Source organism: Botryllus schlosseri, chromosome 5 (assembly GCF_051294905.1).
Source record: "Botryllus schlosseri isolate E-star chromosome 5, Bs_hap1, whole genome shotgun sequence".
Taxonomy (NCBI): domain Eukaryota; kingdom Metazoa; phylum Chordata; class Ascidiacea; order Stolidobranchia; family Styelidae; genus Botryllus; species Botryllus schlosseri.
This window is the reverse complement of record NC_137240.1, coordinates 20,103,458-20,117,036: the sequence shown is the minus strand read 5'-3', so window position 1 is coordinate 20,117,036 and position 13,579 is coordinate 20,103,458. Positions and strand designations below refer to the sequence as shown.

Below are 13,579 nucleotides of genomic sequence, written 5' to 3'. Positions count from 1 at the left end.
TGCGGCCACACCCAAATATTTGTCATCGGAGGTGTTACGGGCTAATATTTCATCCACTTCTACCTATCTTTATGAAAGTGGGTTTTTGCTCTCTAGCTCATATCTAAGGCTTTTATTTGCACATCACGACCCCCCATTTCAACTTTTTCATCATGTCATGCAGCTGCGAACATCCCATTTAATGGATTTGAGTTGTTTGTCGTATTAATGGAGGTTGTCGACTACCATAGTCATTTACGTCAGGGCAATTCTCTTCATTTTTATTGCGTAGCTGCCGATTTGTAGCACGACCCACTTCTGGGCTTTAATAAGACACCATTTACACGGATGATAATGGCGAGGGGGAATCTAGATAAACCTCCAGCAATGAATTCGAGTTGAAACAATTTGAGTCTTCAAAATATATATAGCGGGGGTCGGTAACCCCAAGTGGTAGGGTACGCGAGATAATTTTTCATGGCACGCCGAATGATTTGACGCACACGGCGTATTATGCGCGTCTTGGGAGTGGCATTCTATAGAATGTATCCTAATTGAGTATACTCGGAAAGGGTACTTCTGCGTTGTGAGCCACTTCGATTAAAATCAGTGGCGGGAACTTCTCGAATCGGCGGGCCTGATATGGTAATATGCAATACGTTGCTAGCCGGATTCCTAAATCGATACATCAATCGCGTATTTATTCACCTATACACAAAATAAATTGTATTGAATGTATATTTAAGGGGATTAGCAAGTCGAGAAGTTGCGAAAAAATCATAATTTTCAATTTTTTTGTTGGTTGGAAATATTAACATTGTATCTTTGCTGTAATCTCATGACCATATAAAGCAGTGGTTCTCAACCTGGGGGGCGTGAAAACATTAAAGGGGGGCGCGAAGAAGCGGTCAACTGGAAAAATTTTTCGCGCTCCGTGCGATTTGCCTCCATTTCACGCGTGTTTCTCTATATACAGACCTAATTTCATATTTTTATTTCTCTCATCAACATCATAACCTTCCATGCCATCAAACAATCTGTTGGGGTTGCTAGCGTCCCGGTTGGATTTTGTGATATGACGATAAAGGGGGCGCGAAACTTTTCACTATCAAAAAGGGGGGCGTGACTGAAAAAAGGTTGAGAACCACTGATATAAAGTAAAGAAGTAAATGCAAGCTCTTGAAAAGGAAGAGAACAGGAAGACTGTTGGCAAATATATGTAGACCGGAACAGAGCTAGTAGTTTCTCAGGATGGTATCGACTTGGATTTATTCAGTGACACGAAACATTTTTCAACGCTGTCAGATTCGATTTTTTTTTAGCGTGTAGAAGGCTCATAATCCAGTTGCGGGCAGATCCGGATCCGTATTTTTCTCGTCCCTGATTTTAATCGTTGTTTCTCAGTTTCATTATGACATTATAAGTGAATATCGTATTTCTCCATATCGTTGTGCCTTTCTACGCACCCTGCAGAGATGCTTGTCAGAAAGCCCATAAAACATCAACTAACAGTTAAATTCGTTAACAGGTTACTCTCAATTCAGAGACAACTTCTGATCGGTGCAAGGTCCGATATTTGTTATAATCTATAAATGAATAGTACGTCGCAATTGTGGCATTTAAAATTGTAATATTATCGGGATTATTGCTGTTGTCGACTTGAAGCACAAACTGAACTCATTCCGAGTTCAAGAAACATAATTTCTGCCTGGCGGCTTCGTGCCCTCACGAGGAGCTTCCACGCCCCCCCAAGGGGCGTGCACCCCCACATTGAGAAACACTGACGTCACCGATTCCGTCGTCAGCCTCAGATAGCGGTTTGTGAGATTCCGTGCTTGAAACGATAATTGTGACAAAATGAACACAGGTGAGGCAGTGCCTCACCTGTCGTCAGGGCGAATAAGTGAAAATTGTGAAAACCCTCCATGAGTCGATGATTATTGATATTTTACATCGATGTTCATAAATAACTAAATTTGAACATTTTTTCACACAGCATCATCAATTTGTATAATTATTATTCAAAAATACAGCGCGAAAGGAGAGTTGCGGCACAGGTGAGGCACGGGCGGGTCGTGCCTCACCTGCGATAATGCAATTCATCATAAATAGCTCGGAATTCATAACAACTGGTTTCAATCGAATGCTGTCGTCACACTGTTTCCGAAAATCGAAATATTAACAGTGTCAGACCACCAGAACCCCCTCAAAATCGCCAAGGAAGGTGATGACATTCGGCTTTATTACAAACAATGCCATCGCAGAGAAACAATAGCCAGGTGAGCACAAACGAATTTGCCTCATGCACTATTCGCTAACAATTGGACAATCGCAGCACAGTGAAACGCGCTATCTATTTCGGAAAACAACAGTCTTGAGTCTTGACCAGGGGTTCCCAGCCCTTTCTTGGCCGTGGCCCATTGTCCGATTTAAAAATGTGCTGTGGCCCACCTGATATTTTGGAGTCATAATCCTGTTTAATTCGTCGTCACGGACAGCGCCGATATGCCTATTTCTCTAAAATATGGGCATTTTTCTCTAACTGATGATATTTAAATCTCGATCTCTCGGGATATGAAATCGCGCGAAGCGCGAAAAAAAATAACAAGTTGAATAAATATCGTTTAACAAACGATCAACGAAATAATCTTGGGCCCTTTGAGCTCCCCCAATTGGGGATGTGGATGCCGCAGTTACGGCCCTGGTAGATCATGAGCTAAAACTCCTAAGTAGATTAATTTCGTCCGCTGCTCCATTCGCGTCGCGAAACACAATGATCAGATCCCCACACTGTGTGATTGGGACTTTAGTGATACTATTGTGGGGAATATTATATTCATTCTGGGCCAGCATCGAACAATTCATTGGTGTATGGGGTAATACAGAAAAGTGGAGAAAGATTTTTCAATACGCATGATGTACTTTGTATGTCTTGTACCCAAACTACTGACGTTGCGATGTCAGAATATACAATCCAATGATGCAATCAATTCCTGTGACTCTTTCAGTATGTACAATGATATCCAGGCAGGACATTTTAAACCGACTTCAAAGATTAATGCGCTCCGATAAATCCTCAATCCATTAAGATTCGTTGTAGCGGTGGTGCAGTATACCTCCGCCAGAAGTTGCTAATAATTTGCAATTATGGCTATGTTTAGCTTGCAATAATACGGCCTGCCGAAGTACAGTAAATCTATACATCAATTGCACTTCATTGCGGGTTCATTGCATACCCCTTTCAACGGGATACGACATATGACCCTGCCAGAATACTTGGTTACTTCAGCATTATCTTCCAGTTATTATACGCTTGAAATTATTTTAGTTGCTGTTAGCCGTAGATTGTCATAGCCAGTAGAAAAAGCCACCGTTTCTCCCTAACGTGTTCGATTTGTACATGCTGACTTCATGCGTGCCACTACGTCTAATCAGAGTCGGATGAAAAGCTTTATGTAGCCTACGTATAATTGGATAATACTAATATAAGCGAATAACATAAGAAATATAACTAAACTTACATTATTTCTAAAATTTTCTAAATGGCTCTGTGGCCCACCTCAAAATGCTCTGTGGCCCACCCTTTGAGAACCCCTGGTCTTGACTGTCTTGTAGGAAATATATAGTAGCGACGGCCAATACGTAATGCGTATTGTATAATGTGAAATTGCAACGGCTATCAGTGTGCAAAGAAAATGCTCTCTATACCCGCTGCTGTTGTTATTCACGTTTTGGGTCTCTTTATCAGGCACTTTACGTGCGTGCGTGTGTGTGTGTGTGGGAGGGGGGGGGAGGGTCCGTGCCTCACCAGCCATGAGCCTCACCGCACGTCACTGCTGCATACGAAATGTTGCCGACCCCTGATCTACAGTATGATGGTATTTTCGTGAAAAGAGCAATTATTGCAGTTTACAGTAGTAAACAGTTAATAATTGCACCAGATGGCGGCGAGATAATTGAGCTTAATTTGAACTAAAACTTGGGGGGGGGGGGATGTGATCGATCAAAAGGGGTACGTGAAGACAAATAAGTCAGGAACCACTCTTCAAGTCTATGGTGAATTTCAAACGATTTACAAGGAGTGTTTACGGCTTATCTGTAAGCTTATTGCAGGCTCATTGACGATTATATCATTAATACCTGACAAATTGATAATAGAAAACGCAGCATTTTTTTTAATTGTGGAAAACGCTACCGAACGTGCATTTACGCTACTGTATATTTTGGCCGCTAAATCAGAAACTAATACAGGGAAAATTCTCCACTCAAGGATTTCACATTTTACAAGCCGTGATACATACCATCCTTGTTCAACCAGGCGTATCCATTCCGCAACATGCTCGCGCCATATCAGAAGATCATCGATCCATGCAGACTCCATAATAGCCATGTTATCGTACGATTGTGTAGTCGATACGGGCTCGGATGAACCTATAAATATATCATTGTTTTGTCCCAGTTACATTTTGTAGCAACTTGAAATATATATTCTAGTAAAGGTGAAGGTTGATTGCATTGATGTTGATGCTTAATCAAACGCTTAAAGGTGCATCATGCAACAGACCAGTGGCTTCATGTTACACTGATTTCGTTAGGAGGTATTCATCAATACAAACTATCAAAGACAAAGTCTAATCAAGACTGAACGTGATAAGAGACACAATTCCTCGTAGAATTGAGATATCCCTGCGTTCAAATAGGGTAACTAAGCTGCAGCAGATACTCTGTAGGGAAACAAAGTAACAAGTGACGCCAAAGACATTGCGAAAATTTAGAACCATTCGGTACTGGGTCGAAAACTTTTGGGAATAATCTGAGCAGCGGTTCTAGAAATTTGCTATTAGGTGGAGCCCACACGCACAATATTCATGCGAGTCGCATAAGTCTTAGGCCAGTGGTTCTCAACCGGGGGTCTGCGAAGCATTTTCAGGGGGTCCGCGAGACCTCTAAATTTGCAAAAAGATTGGAAACGAATTTGTAACGTTTTCAAACTAGGGAAATCACAAGCAGTTTCGCTTGAACTGCTAATGCTTCAGTAAGCACATCAACAGAATGGTCGTATGGGATTAAATATCCTACTTTGTAGACCAAAGGTGTCAAACTCAAATTACGTCGCGGGTCGGATTCAAACATTACAAATGCTCGCGGGCCGCACGCTTTGCTTTTCACTTGAACACCTTATTGCCAAGCATATATAGATCATAGTATATTACAATTGTATCACGGATCATAGGCGCTTCATTCAAACAAGTAGCAACACCTTTATTCGCGAACAATGGAATTGACGATGTTGATTGGCTGGTTGAATACACTTATAAACCGCTGCTAAAACAATGGCGGTAACGACGATACAAGTTCACTTATTTCTATGCTCCCTTTGCTTAAGTCGTAATCTGGCGTTGGCCGCGTGTATATGCGTTGTGAGGAATACAAGAGATTAAACTGTAAACGCGGACTTTTGAATTTGTTGTATTCTTAATAAATTACGATTCAGGAATCTCTAGATTCTGGAGATCTTCTGAGGGTGCGTTCATACATGAATTCTGATAATGTTCCCAGAAATGTTGCGTTCATATCAGGACAAAAATCCTCAGAATTTTCCCAGAAATGTGAGCGTTCAAACCAGTCCGCAATTTTCGCGATTGTGCGTTCACACTAGTTGGTTTTTCTCGGAATTATCGTGCAGTCTGAACGACGTTCCTCGCAAGGTAGCGCTGTTATGAGATCACCTCGCCGAGGTGTTCCCGTCGTTGATAGCAGGCTGCGTTGTGTTACGGCGGAGCGTTACAATGGCCAATAAAGGGGCACCGTAGGCCGGGTGCAGTATAAGGATTGCGATGAGTGATGCAGTGAATTAACAACAGTTGTTTTCAACTCAGATGGATGGTAGCTTGATAAGCGTTGCTCTATATAAATTGCTGTTGCGTAATAAACGGCGACGAAGAAGAGCCATGAAAACTCGACAACTTCATCTTGTTTCTGTGTTGGCCGATGAACCTGAGTTTCTTGACTTGATTTGCACTTGGTGGCTGTGGAATCATACTCCAACTCCGCGACGAGTTTATAGCGTTTTGAAGGCCAACGAAAACTATTGGGAGAGGGTCTTGCAATGTTGGACGTCGGTTGACTACAAGAGGCATCTTCGTCTAAATAGGTAGGTGTGCCAGAAGCTATTGTGGTCAGAAAGTTCTTGAAACGTGTTGCAGTACTATTATTATTAGTTTAGTCGTACGCACATTCAAGACCCTGCCATTCTCTGTTCTATGAGCCAGCCTTGCATAAAATGTACCGGTAGCATAACTATACATTCTACTTACATTCTATAGCGTAACTGTCGCCGGAACAACTTTTTGTATGACGCATTAATGGGGGTTTTGTAGTCGAAATCACAGTTTCTGTCGTTATCATAATGCACTAGCTGTACCGACTAACGGTGGCCCTGAATTATCTTGCTATTGCTAGTCCTGATTCCGCATGCAAATCCAAGTGCTCAGTTTCACAGGGCAGCTAATTGGTAGTAGGCCTAGATAAGAAACTTTCCAGGCTCAAAAAGTATCACAGTGCCTCACTGATGAATAGAAATATTGCAGTAAAAATTAACAAATGTCTGCTCTCCTTGTAGTAGTAGTACCACCTACAACTAACAATCATATGATCATTCCTGAAAAAGTTGGCATACCTCTTATAAATTCATCTATTGTATTTTGTGTGATGAATGAATTGTGATGTTACATATTTCCTTCTCCAGGTCCACCTTTCATATCTTGTGCGATGATTTGCGTCAGGATGTTATCAAACAAACTACACGATACAAAGAGCCAATATCACCGGACTGCAGAATTGCTATCGCATTATGGAGAATTGCTGGTGGTAGTTGCTACCGCCACATTGGAGAGACCTTTGGTTTGGGGAAATCTACCGTCTTCATGGTCACTATGGAAGTGTGCTCAGTCTTGTCACACCGTATTTCCAGGCACGTAAAAATACCCGAGAACATACATCTTGCCGCTCACAATTTCAGTGTCAAAAATGGCCTGCCAAATTGTATTGGAGCAATTGACGGTTGTCACATCCCCATTCCAAAGCCTGTTGAAGACGGTGAAGATTACTGGAATCGAAAAGGTCAATATTCGATAAACATACAAGCAGTGGTCGACTACAAGGGGAGGTTTATCGATGTTGTTATTGGCTGGCCTGGCAAAGTGCATGACGCAAGGGTACTGAGAAGATCTGAACTATTCTCAAAAGCTCAGAGTGGGGCTCTCTTTCCGCATAGTGAACTTTCAATTGGTGGGCAAAACATACCGTTTTACATCATTGGTGATGCTGCATATCCTCTACTACCGTGGCTAATGAAGCCCTATGCTCAAAATGATAGGGGCAGCAGTCATTTTAATCATGTACTCAGCAAATCCAGGATGGTGGTGGAGAGAGCATTTGGTAAACTGAAGATGCGATGCCTATTTAAATCCTGTAACGCCGGCCCAACGAACGCTAGAATGATGATTGCGTCTTGCATCATACTTCACAATTTCTGCGACGCCCTAGGGGACGACATGGACGACGATATCATACTTGATGAGCCAGTGCCGACATACGAGGACGATGAAGTGTCAGGAGCGAATGTGCGAGACGCTCTGAGAGATTTCTTAACTCTACCATAGTTCTGAGTTCACTAGTGGTAGTTATATCAAACTGGACTGCTACAGTATGAATTGCCGCAGAATAATAAAAAAAAATTTATTATTGGTTAATTGTGCATGGCACTATTTTAACGAAACATCAACAAGAAAAGTTTTGGAGGAAAGAGCCTTCACTTCTTCTCACTCGATCAGTTATCCTGCAACTCTCCTGGGTTTTCCAGGTTTTGTTCCTCGGGCCTAAAAATCATTCGAATTGTATTAAGACAGTTGACAGCAAGCTTGAGTCTCATACCGGAGTATCACGTAGTTTCCATGAGCCCTAAGAAGAAAAAGCGTTATATAGCATGTTCGGCAAAAGCAATCTTTCAATAAACTACGAACCTCGTCAGCATCTCGAATAGCTTCAGCTCGTGCTCTCTTTCTAGCTCCCTTTCATGTCTTTCCTTTTCTCTTTCCTCTCTCTGAATTGTAAATAATATATCCTAGGTCTCAGTATTCGGATATTAAAAATTTTCAAGCCATTACTTGGTATTGAAGAATGGACTCAATCCGTTTGTCTGACCTCTCTTGTCCCAATTCCACTAACTCTCCTTGAAATGAAAATAACAATCCCTATTGTCTAAAATCTTCTATATTGTTCATATTGCTCACTTATTTGTGAAAGGTCACTGTTTCTTCTCTTAGCTGGAGCTACAGACAAAAAGCTGTTCATCAGTTTATCAGATAGTCGTATGTACAGCGAAAAAACTTACTGGCGGGTAATCCGTTGTTACCTTTCCTTTTCAGTAACATTTTTTCTTGAGAAAAAACAAACAAACAGGAAATGATGAAAATAATGTTATTATGAAATTTGGTGGAGCAATTGATAACTCACCACTTGACTCAGCTTCAAAAGACGTATCACTGCTGCCTGGCTCTGTAATTAACATAATAGGAGAATGGTTCAGTCCCAATGGCATTGAAACTCACCATCCATGGAGCTCAGAAGAATCGGGTCTGTCAAGGCCTTGTCTTGCAGGGTTGCATCGATAACAGGATATACATCAGCAATTGAGGGTGGTATTCTCAATTCCCCTCCGCCAGTTTTCTTCGAGTCGTCCTTGAACTTGCGGTAATCACGAATGAGTCTTTGCATCCTCTTGTAACAGCTATCGTGATCCCGTAGTTGCAGCGATTGTGATATGCTACCGTAGATTTCTCTATTGCTAATACATCGTTTTGATATTTTCTCCTGGATCTGTTTCTCGGCCCAGAGATCGACGAGCAATTTAGTTTCCTCTGTAGACCATAGTATACCTCGTGACGACATGTTTCTTGATCACAAAATTATGCTAGCTATCTATATTTAACAAGAAATGTAAAAAAACATTTATATGATGCTGTACGGTACACAGGTAAAAATGACACCCGCTTATTCCGATCTTCTACATTTCAAGTAAATAGGCATAATAGAGATCTAGATATACGTCGTACATACCAATTTGGCCCCATACAACTGCAGATAATAACTCTTTCCAAATTCACCTTGAGAAACGCAACTATAAGGCACACTGCACAGACAACGATGCAGTGGTAATTTCCCGCGCGATCTGAACGCGCCTATTCCCAAAACTGGAATATGATTGACAGGCGACGCGGGGCCGGCTGCGTTCAGATCCACATTTTTGGGAACCGAAGTTTTGGAAATTATGTCGTTCAGACCAGCCTCGGGATTCCCGACTGCGTTCACATTGCTGGCATTCTGAGGATTATTCTGGGAAATTGTGTTCTGAAAATTAGGTATGAACGCACCCTGAGTCAGAAATGATACAGCAGCGCGACCATGCACTGATATATGAATTATAGTTTTTGTCAAAATAATATATTATCCATGTAAACTTCATATAACGGTCCGGCATTGTCGCTTTCGCTTTTGTGAATAACTACTTTTAGGCACATTATTCCATAAAACTCAACTCAGTGTGCACTTTTTTGCCTTTTCGAAATTGGGTGTCAACGTCTCTGATTTGTTCCTATATTGCAGTTGTTCCCAACCTGTGGTACGCGAAGGTCTTCCAGGTTGTACGCGAGTAGATTCTGTTAATTTTTCGGCCGAAGAAAGGTAGTAGTTCAGGCGGGGTTGATTTTGAGTTTTCTGCATGAAACCGACGTAGTCGTGGTAAAGTCGTCTTCACGGGTAAGGGCAATCCCACCAATGACGGCCTACGGCAGTGGTTCTGAACCGTTGTGCTACGGCACGCCATTTACGTCTCGCAAGTGTGTCGCGAGTGATTTCTTCGTAATTTTGAAATTATGCGCAAATTAATTCTCTCTCCTTTGGGGTTGCCGTTTGCGTTTACAAATTTTAATTTCAAACATGGCAATTCACATTGGGATTGTTAGGTATCGTGCCAGCACTGCCGTTAAAATGTAGGCTTGTAGCACAATGTTGTGTTACTGTCGACGAATATGAGAATTGAGAAGTAAGGTGGTTCATGTTATATCAGTTGACAAACCTCTTCGCCGCTGAGGTTACTATCTTGGTTTGTTGGAAGTAGGCCTATAATTGAAATGCGGGTGGCTGCCAGTAGAACCAATGAGGTATGGCTATCCTCACGCGTGCTACACGATCTGCGTGAAAATGAATTGTATAACCTGGTATAGTCTACACCTCTACGCCTCCGTATTCGTTAGCGGCGATCGTGCTTGACCTTATCGACCTAACGCGGCAGTGGTCGGATTTATTGTCAAACATATTTTTTGAAATCGTATCTAAGGGCAGTCCAAAGTTTCTGTGAAGTCTTATATCAAAATCACCGCATTTACTTACGGCTCGCAACGGAATATTTGTTTACGCCTTAACGAGCTAGGTTAGACTGGACAATGTATTCTGAAGGCGTCAGACGATTGCTTCATTGCTGGTGATCAGAGTGAAAAAACGGATTCTTCACTTGGTACAGATATTGAAGTCCTGACAGTTCTGCATGTGAACTTGCACAAGCTTGCTCAAGCAAAACGTGCCTTATTGGACTCTGCTTTTCGTAATCTTCCGGTCAACTTTCACACTCGGCTCACCTTCGCTCTGGGATTTTCATACGATGCAATCGCATTGAGGCTAGCCGTGAAGAGCCCAGCGCAGATAAACTAGCGACACATAGAAGATAAACAGAACAGGGATTCTAACTCACTTTCATTGGTGTCGGGACAATGGCATCTTAACCAACTGCCGCACTCGCTTCCTCGTACGTGAATTTATCGTTGCCAGCATTGGATAATATCAATAAATGTTTACTGGTTGAATTGCAATCGGTCGGTTGAAATTGAGTGACAAAAGTCAGATGAATTTAGGCCTCACAACTGTTCTTGATTGAATACAAGGTATTTTTATCTTGGAGATGCTTGCAAAGCGACTGATTTACCTAGTAGGCTAGTCGTCTATGCAATTCAAATTCTTGTACGAACAATGTAGACGTCACGGACAGGAAAGCACAGATGGGGAACGATGGTCACTATTCTGCCACCAGCTGTTAAATGGTGTAGAATTCACCACAATTTCCTCTCACAGGTGACATTTCAAGTGCATGAGATATGCCAGATGCTATGGTTGAAGACTTATCAAAAAAATATTTAGTGGCTGATTTGTCGCATGGAATGCATGCAATGTTGCAATACAGCAAGCAACGCATTTGATGCAAGCGGATGTGCACGGCACGTGCACGTGCTGCAGTCCGAGCCTTATTCTCGAAAGCTCAAGACACGTAAACAATACCTCAACGCCGTCATATCCTTACTGTCGGATCAGGATTTGCCTATAGCGTATAAATTCCGGGCACCGGGTTGTGATGGTATTATCCATAGTGACAATGACATGATCTCATAGAACGAATATTTTACCCCACCTGCGGCACTATCACTTCGTGTGATAGTGATCCATGCAGATGTTAGTGCATACGTGCATAATAGGGCTGTTCAAAAATAACTTTTTTTCCTTAATCTTGCGGGTTACGTGATTAAATCGTTAGGTTGCCTTAAAAACGACGCACACCAAATTTGAATTCATTCCAACCAATATTCGTGATTTTCGAAAAGTTTGAAAATTTTGAATTTGCCAAGAAACGCAAAAAAAAATTTTTTTCAAATTTTTCTGCCAACCCCATGAAATTGTTGGGCTGTCTTCAAAAACTATGCAAAACAAATTTGACTCAATTCCAAGCCGTAGAAGCGGAGTTATTTCAGTTCTTCTTTGATAATTCTGGGATTATCCTTGATCCGTGGATAATCCAAGAATTTTCATCGAAAAACGGGAATAACTCCGCTTCTACGGCTTGGAATTGAGTCAAATTTGTTTTGCATAGTTTTTGAAGACAGCCCAACAATTTCATGGGGTTGGCAGAAAACTTTGAAAAACATTTTTTTTGTGTTTCTGGGCAAATTCAAAATTTTCAAACTCTACGAAAATCGCGAATATTGGTTGGAATGAATTCAAATTTGGTTTCGATACTAATTTTCACAGTTGAAGCCTTGAAACCTTGATTGGCGGTATCGTAGCATACGAAACCTATAGTACAAAAGCTACCAAGGTTACTGGACGTAGCATATTTCCGAAGTCATGATCATCCAACAGCATTGTCACCAAGTGGGATGAAATCGGTGAAGTCGAAAAAATACCAAAGCATCTTTTATGTGATGGATAAAAGGCATTAAATTCTTGGTGGTGGCATAAACGGTACATATTTCAACTTTGACATCTTACATTCTGTTATGACGTCATAATGAGTGATACTTGATTACTTGACTCGACTCGAAGCATATTACGTGATTCAGAATTGAATCACTCACGTACTCGATTTTGCCCAGCCCTACTTACAGCATGAAAAGTTCGCCTGGCTCACCAAGGCTAAGTAAAGCCTATAAATTCAAATCTGCTCATTTTTGCTGCTTCACCTGTTGAAAAAATGATTGCGGCTCGGTTTCACAAATTTAATCTCCCAATGAAATTTTTATTCTGTTTCACTGCATATTTCAAATTCCGGCTGCTTTGCAGAAAACGGTTTCGTCTTCTGTTCATGAAGACGAGATGAGCATGATTTCCCATCAAAGCGGAATTGGTTGAAAATATGATTGATAGGATGAAGCGCAGAAGCTGACATCGACGTCCCGAAGACAAAATGATGGATTGTGATTGGTACCTTTTTTAGCGAGGTGCAAACCTAAAACCGGTGTTACAGGCACATGCTCTCTTTCAGCTCGGTCCCACAACCCGCAGTTCTAACTCTGGGTCCGTGAAGCACATCTTTATGGTGTTTGCTAAATTTTTAACCTGAATGATAATATAATTTGAAGAGCTTCTTGGAGGTACAGAACTTCAATATACAATTAAATAGTATATTCATATTGAAATGAACCCGAATATTTTCGGCTGACACTCGTCAGGGGTAATCGTCAGCAACTAGTAGAGAATTGGAATTGATATACAATGTTCTTTCCAATTCTCTACTAGTTGCTGACGATTACCCCTGACGAGTGTCAGCCGAAAATATTCGGGTTCATTTCAATATGAATATACTATTTAATAATATAATTTGTGATTTTCTTAGCTCGGGTAAAGCATCACTTCGTATATTTCGAGGCTAGTACAGTGTAGAAGTTGTGATTTCAAATCCATGTCAAAGCTACTTCAACCAAGTAGGAAATGAAGGGCTGCAAAGTACTCAAGTAGTTTCAAAAAGTAGATATCAGCAGTTATCCGAGCTTGCTATTTCGAACTCGCCAAGATGTACCTTTGCAACTTGCAAAAAAAGGACTATTGACAAGAGGTGGATGGCGGTTGCACTATTATTGAGCATGATTTGAACTAAAACTTTAGGGGTGTCTGCACGGATGCCTTTCCTTGATGGTTAAGAAAAGGGGTCCGCGCCGACAAAAAATTGAGAGCCACTCTACTAAAGGTTACTGTTCACATTAGCTGATGACGCAAA

The 13,579-nt window shown here is 41.4% G+C and overlaps 1 protein-coding gene and 1 long non-coding RNA gene across 2 annotated transcripts in view; both read right to left on the bottom strand.

The window, feature by feature from the left end:
- LOC145439845 (microfibril-associated glycoprotein 4-like) overlaps positions 1-13,579 on the bottom strand; it is a 532,879-nt gene that overhangs the window by 386,999 nt on the left and 132,301 nt on the right. The window lies entirely within an intron of this gene.
- LOC145439346 (uncharacterized) lies at positions 7,706-9,415 on the bottom strand. The gene is made up of 5 exons (XR_013915154.1): positions 8,274-9,415; positions 8,148-8,212; positions 8,004-8,083; positions 7,915-7,941; positions 7,706-7,859 (listed from the first exon to the last, which is right to left on the bottom strand). It is a non-coding gene; the product is annotated as an uncharacterized LOC145439346 (long non-coding RNA).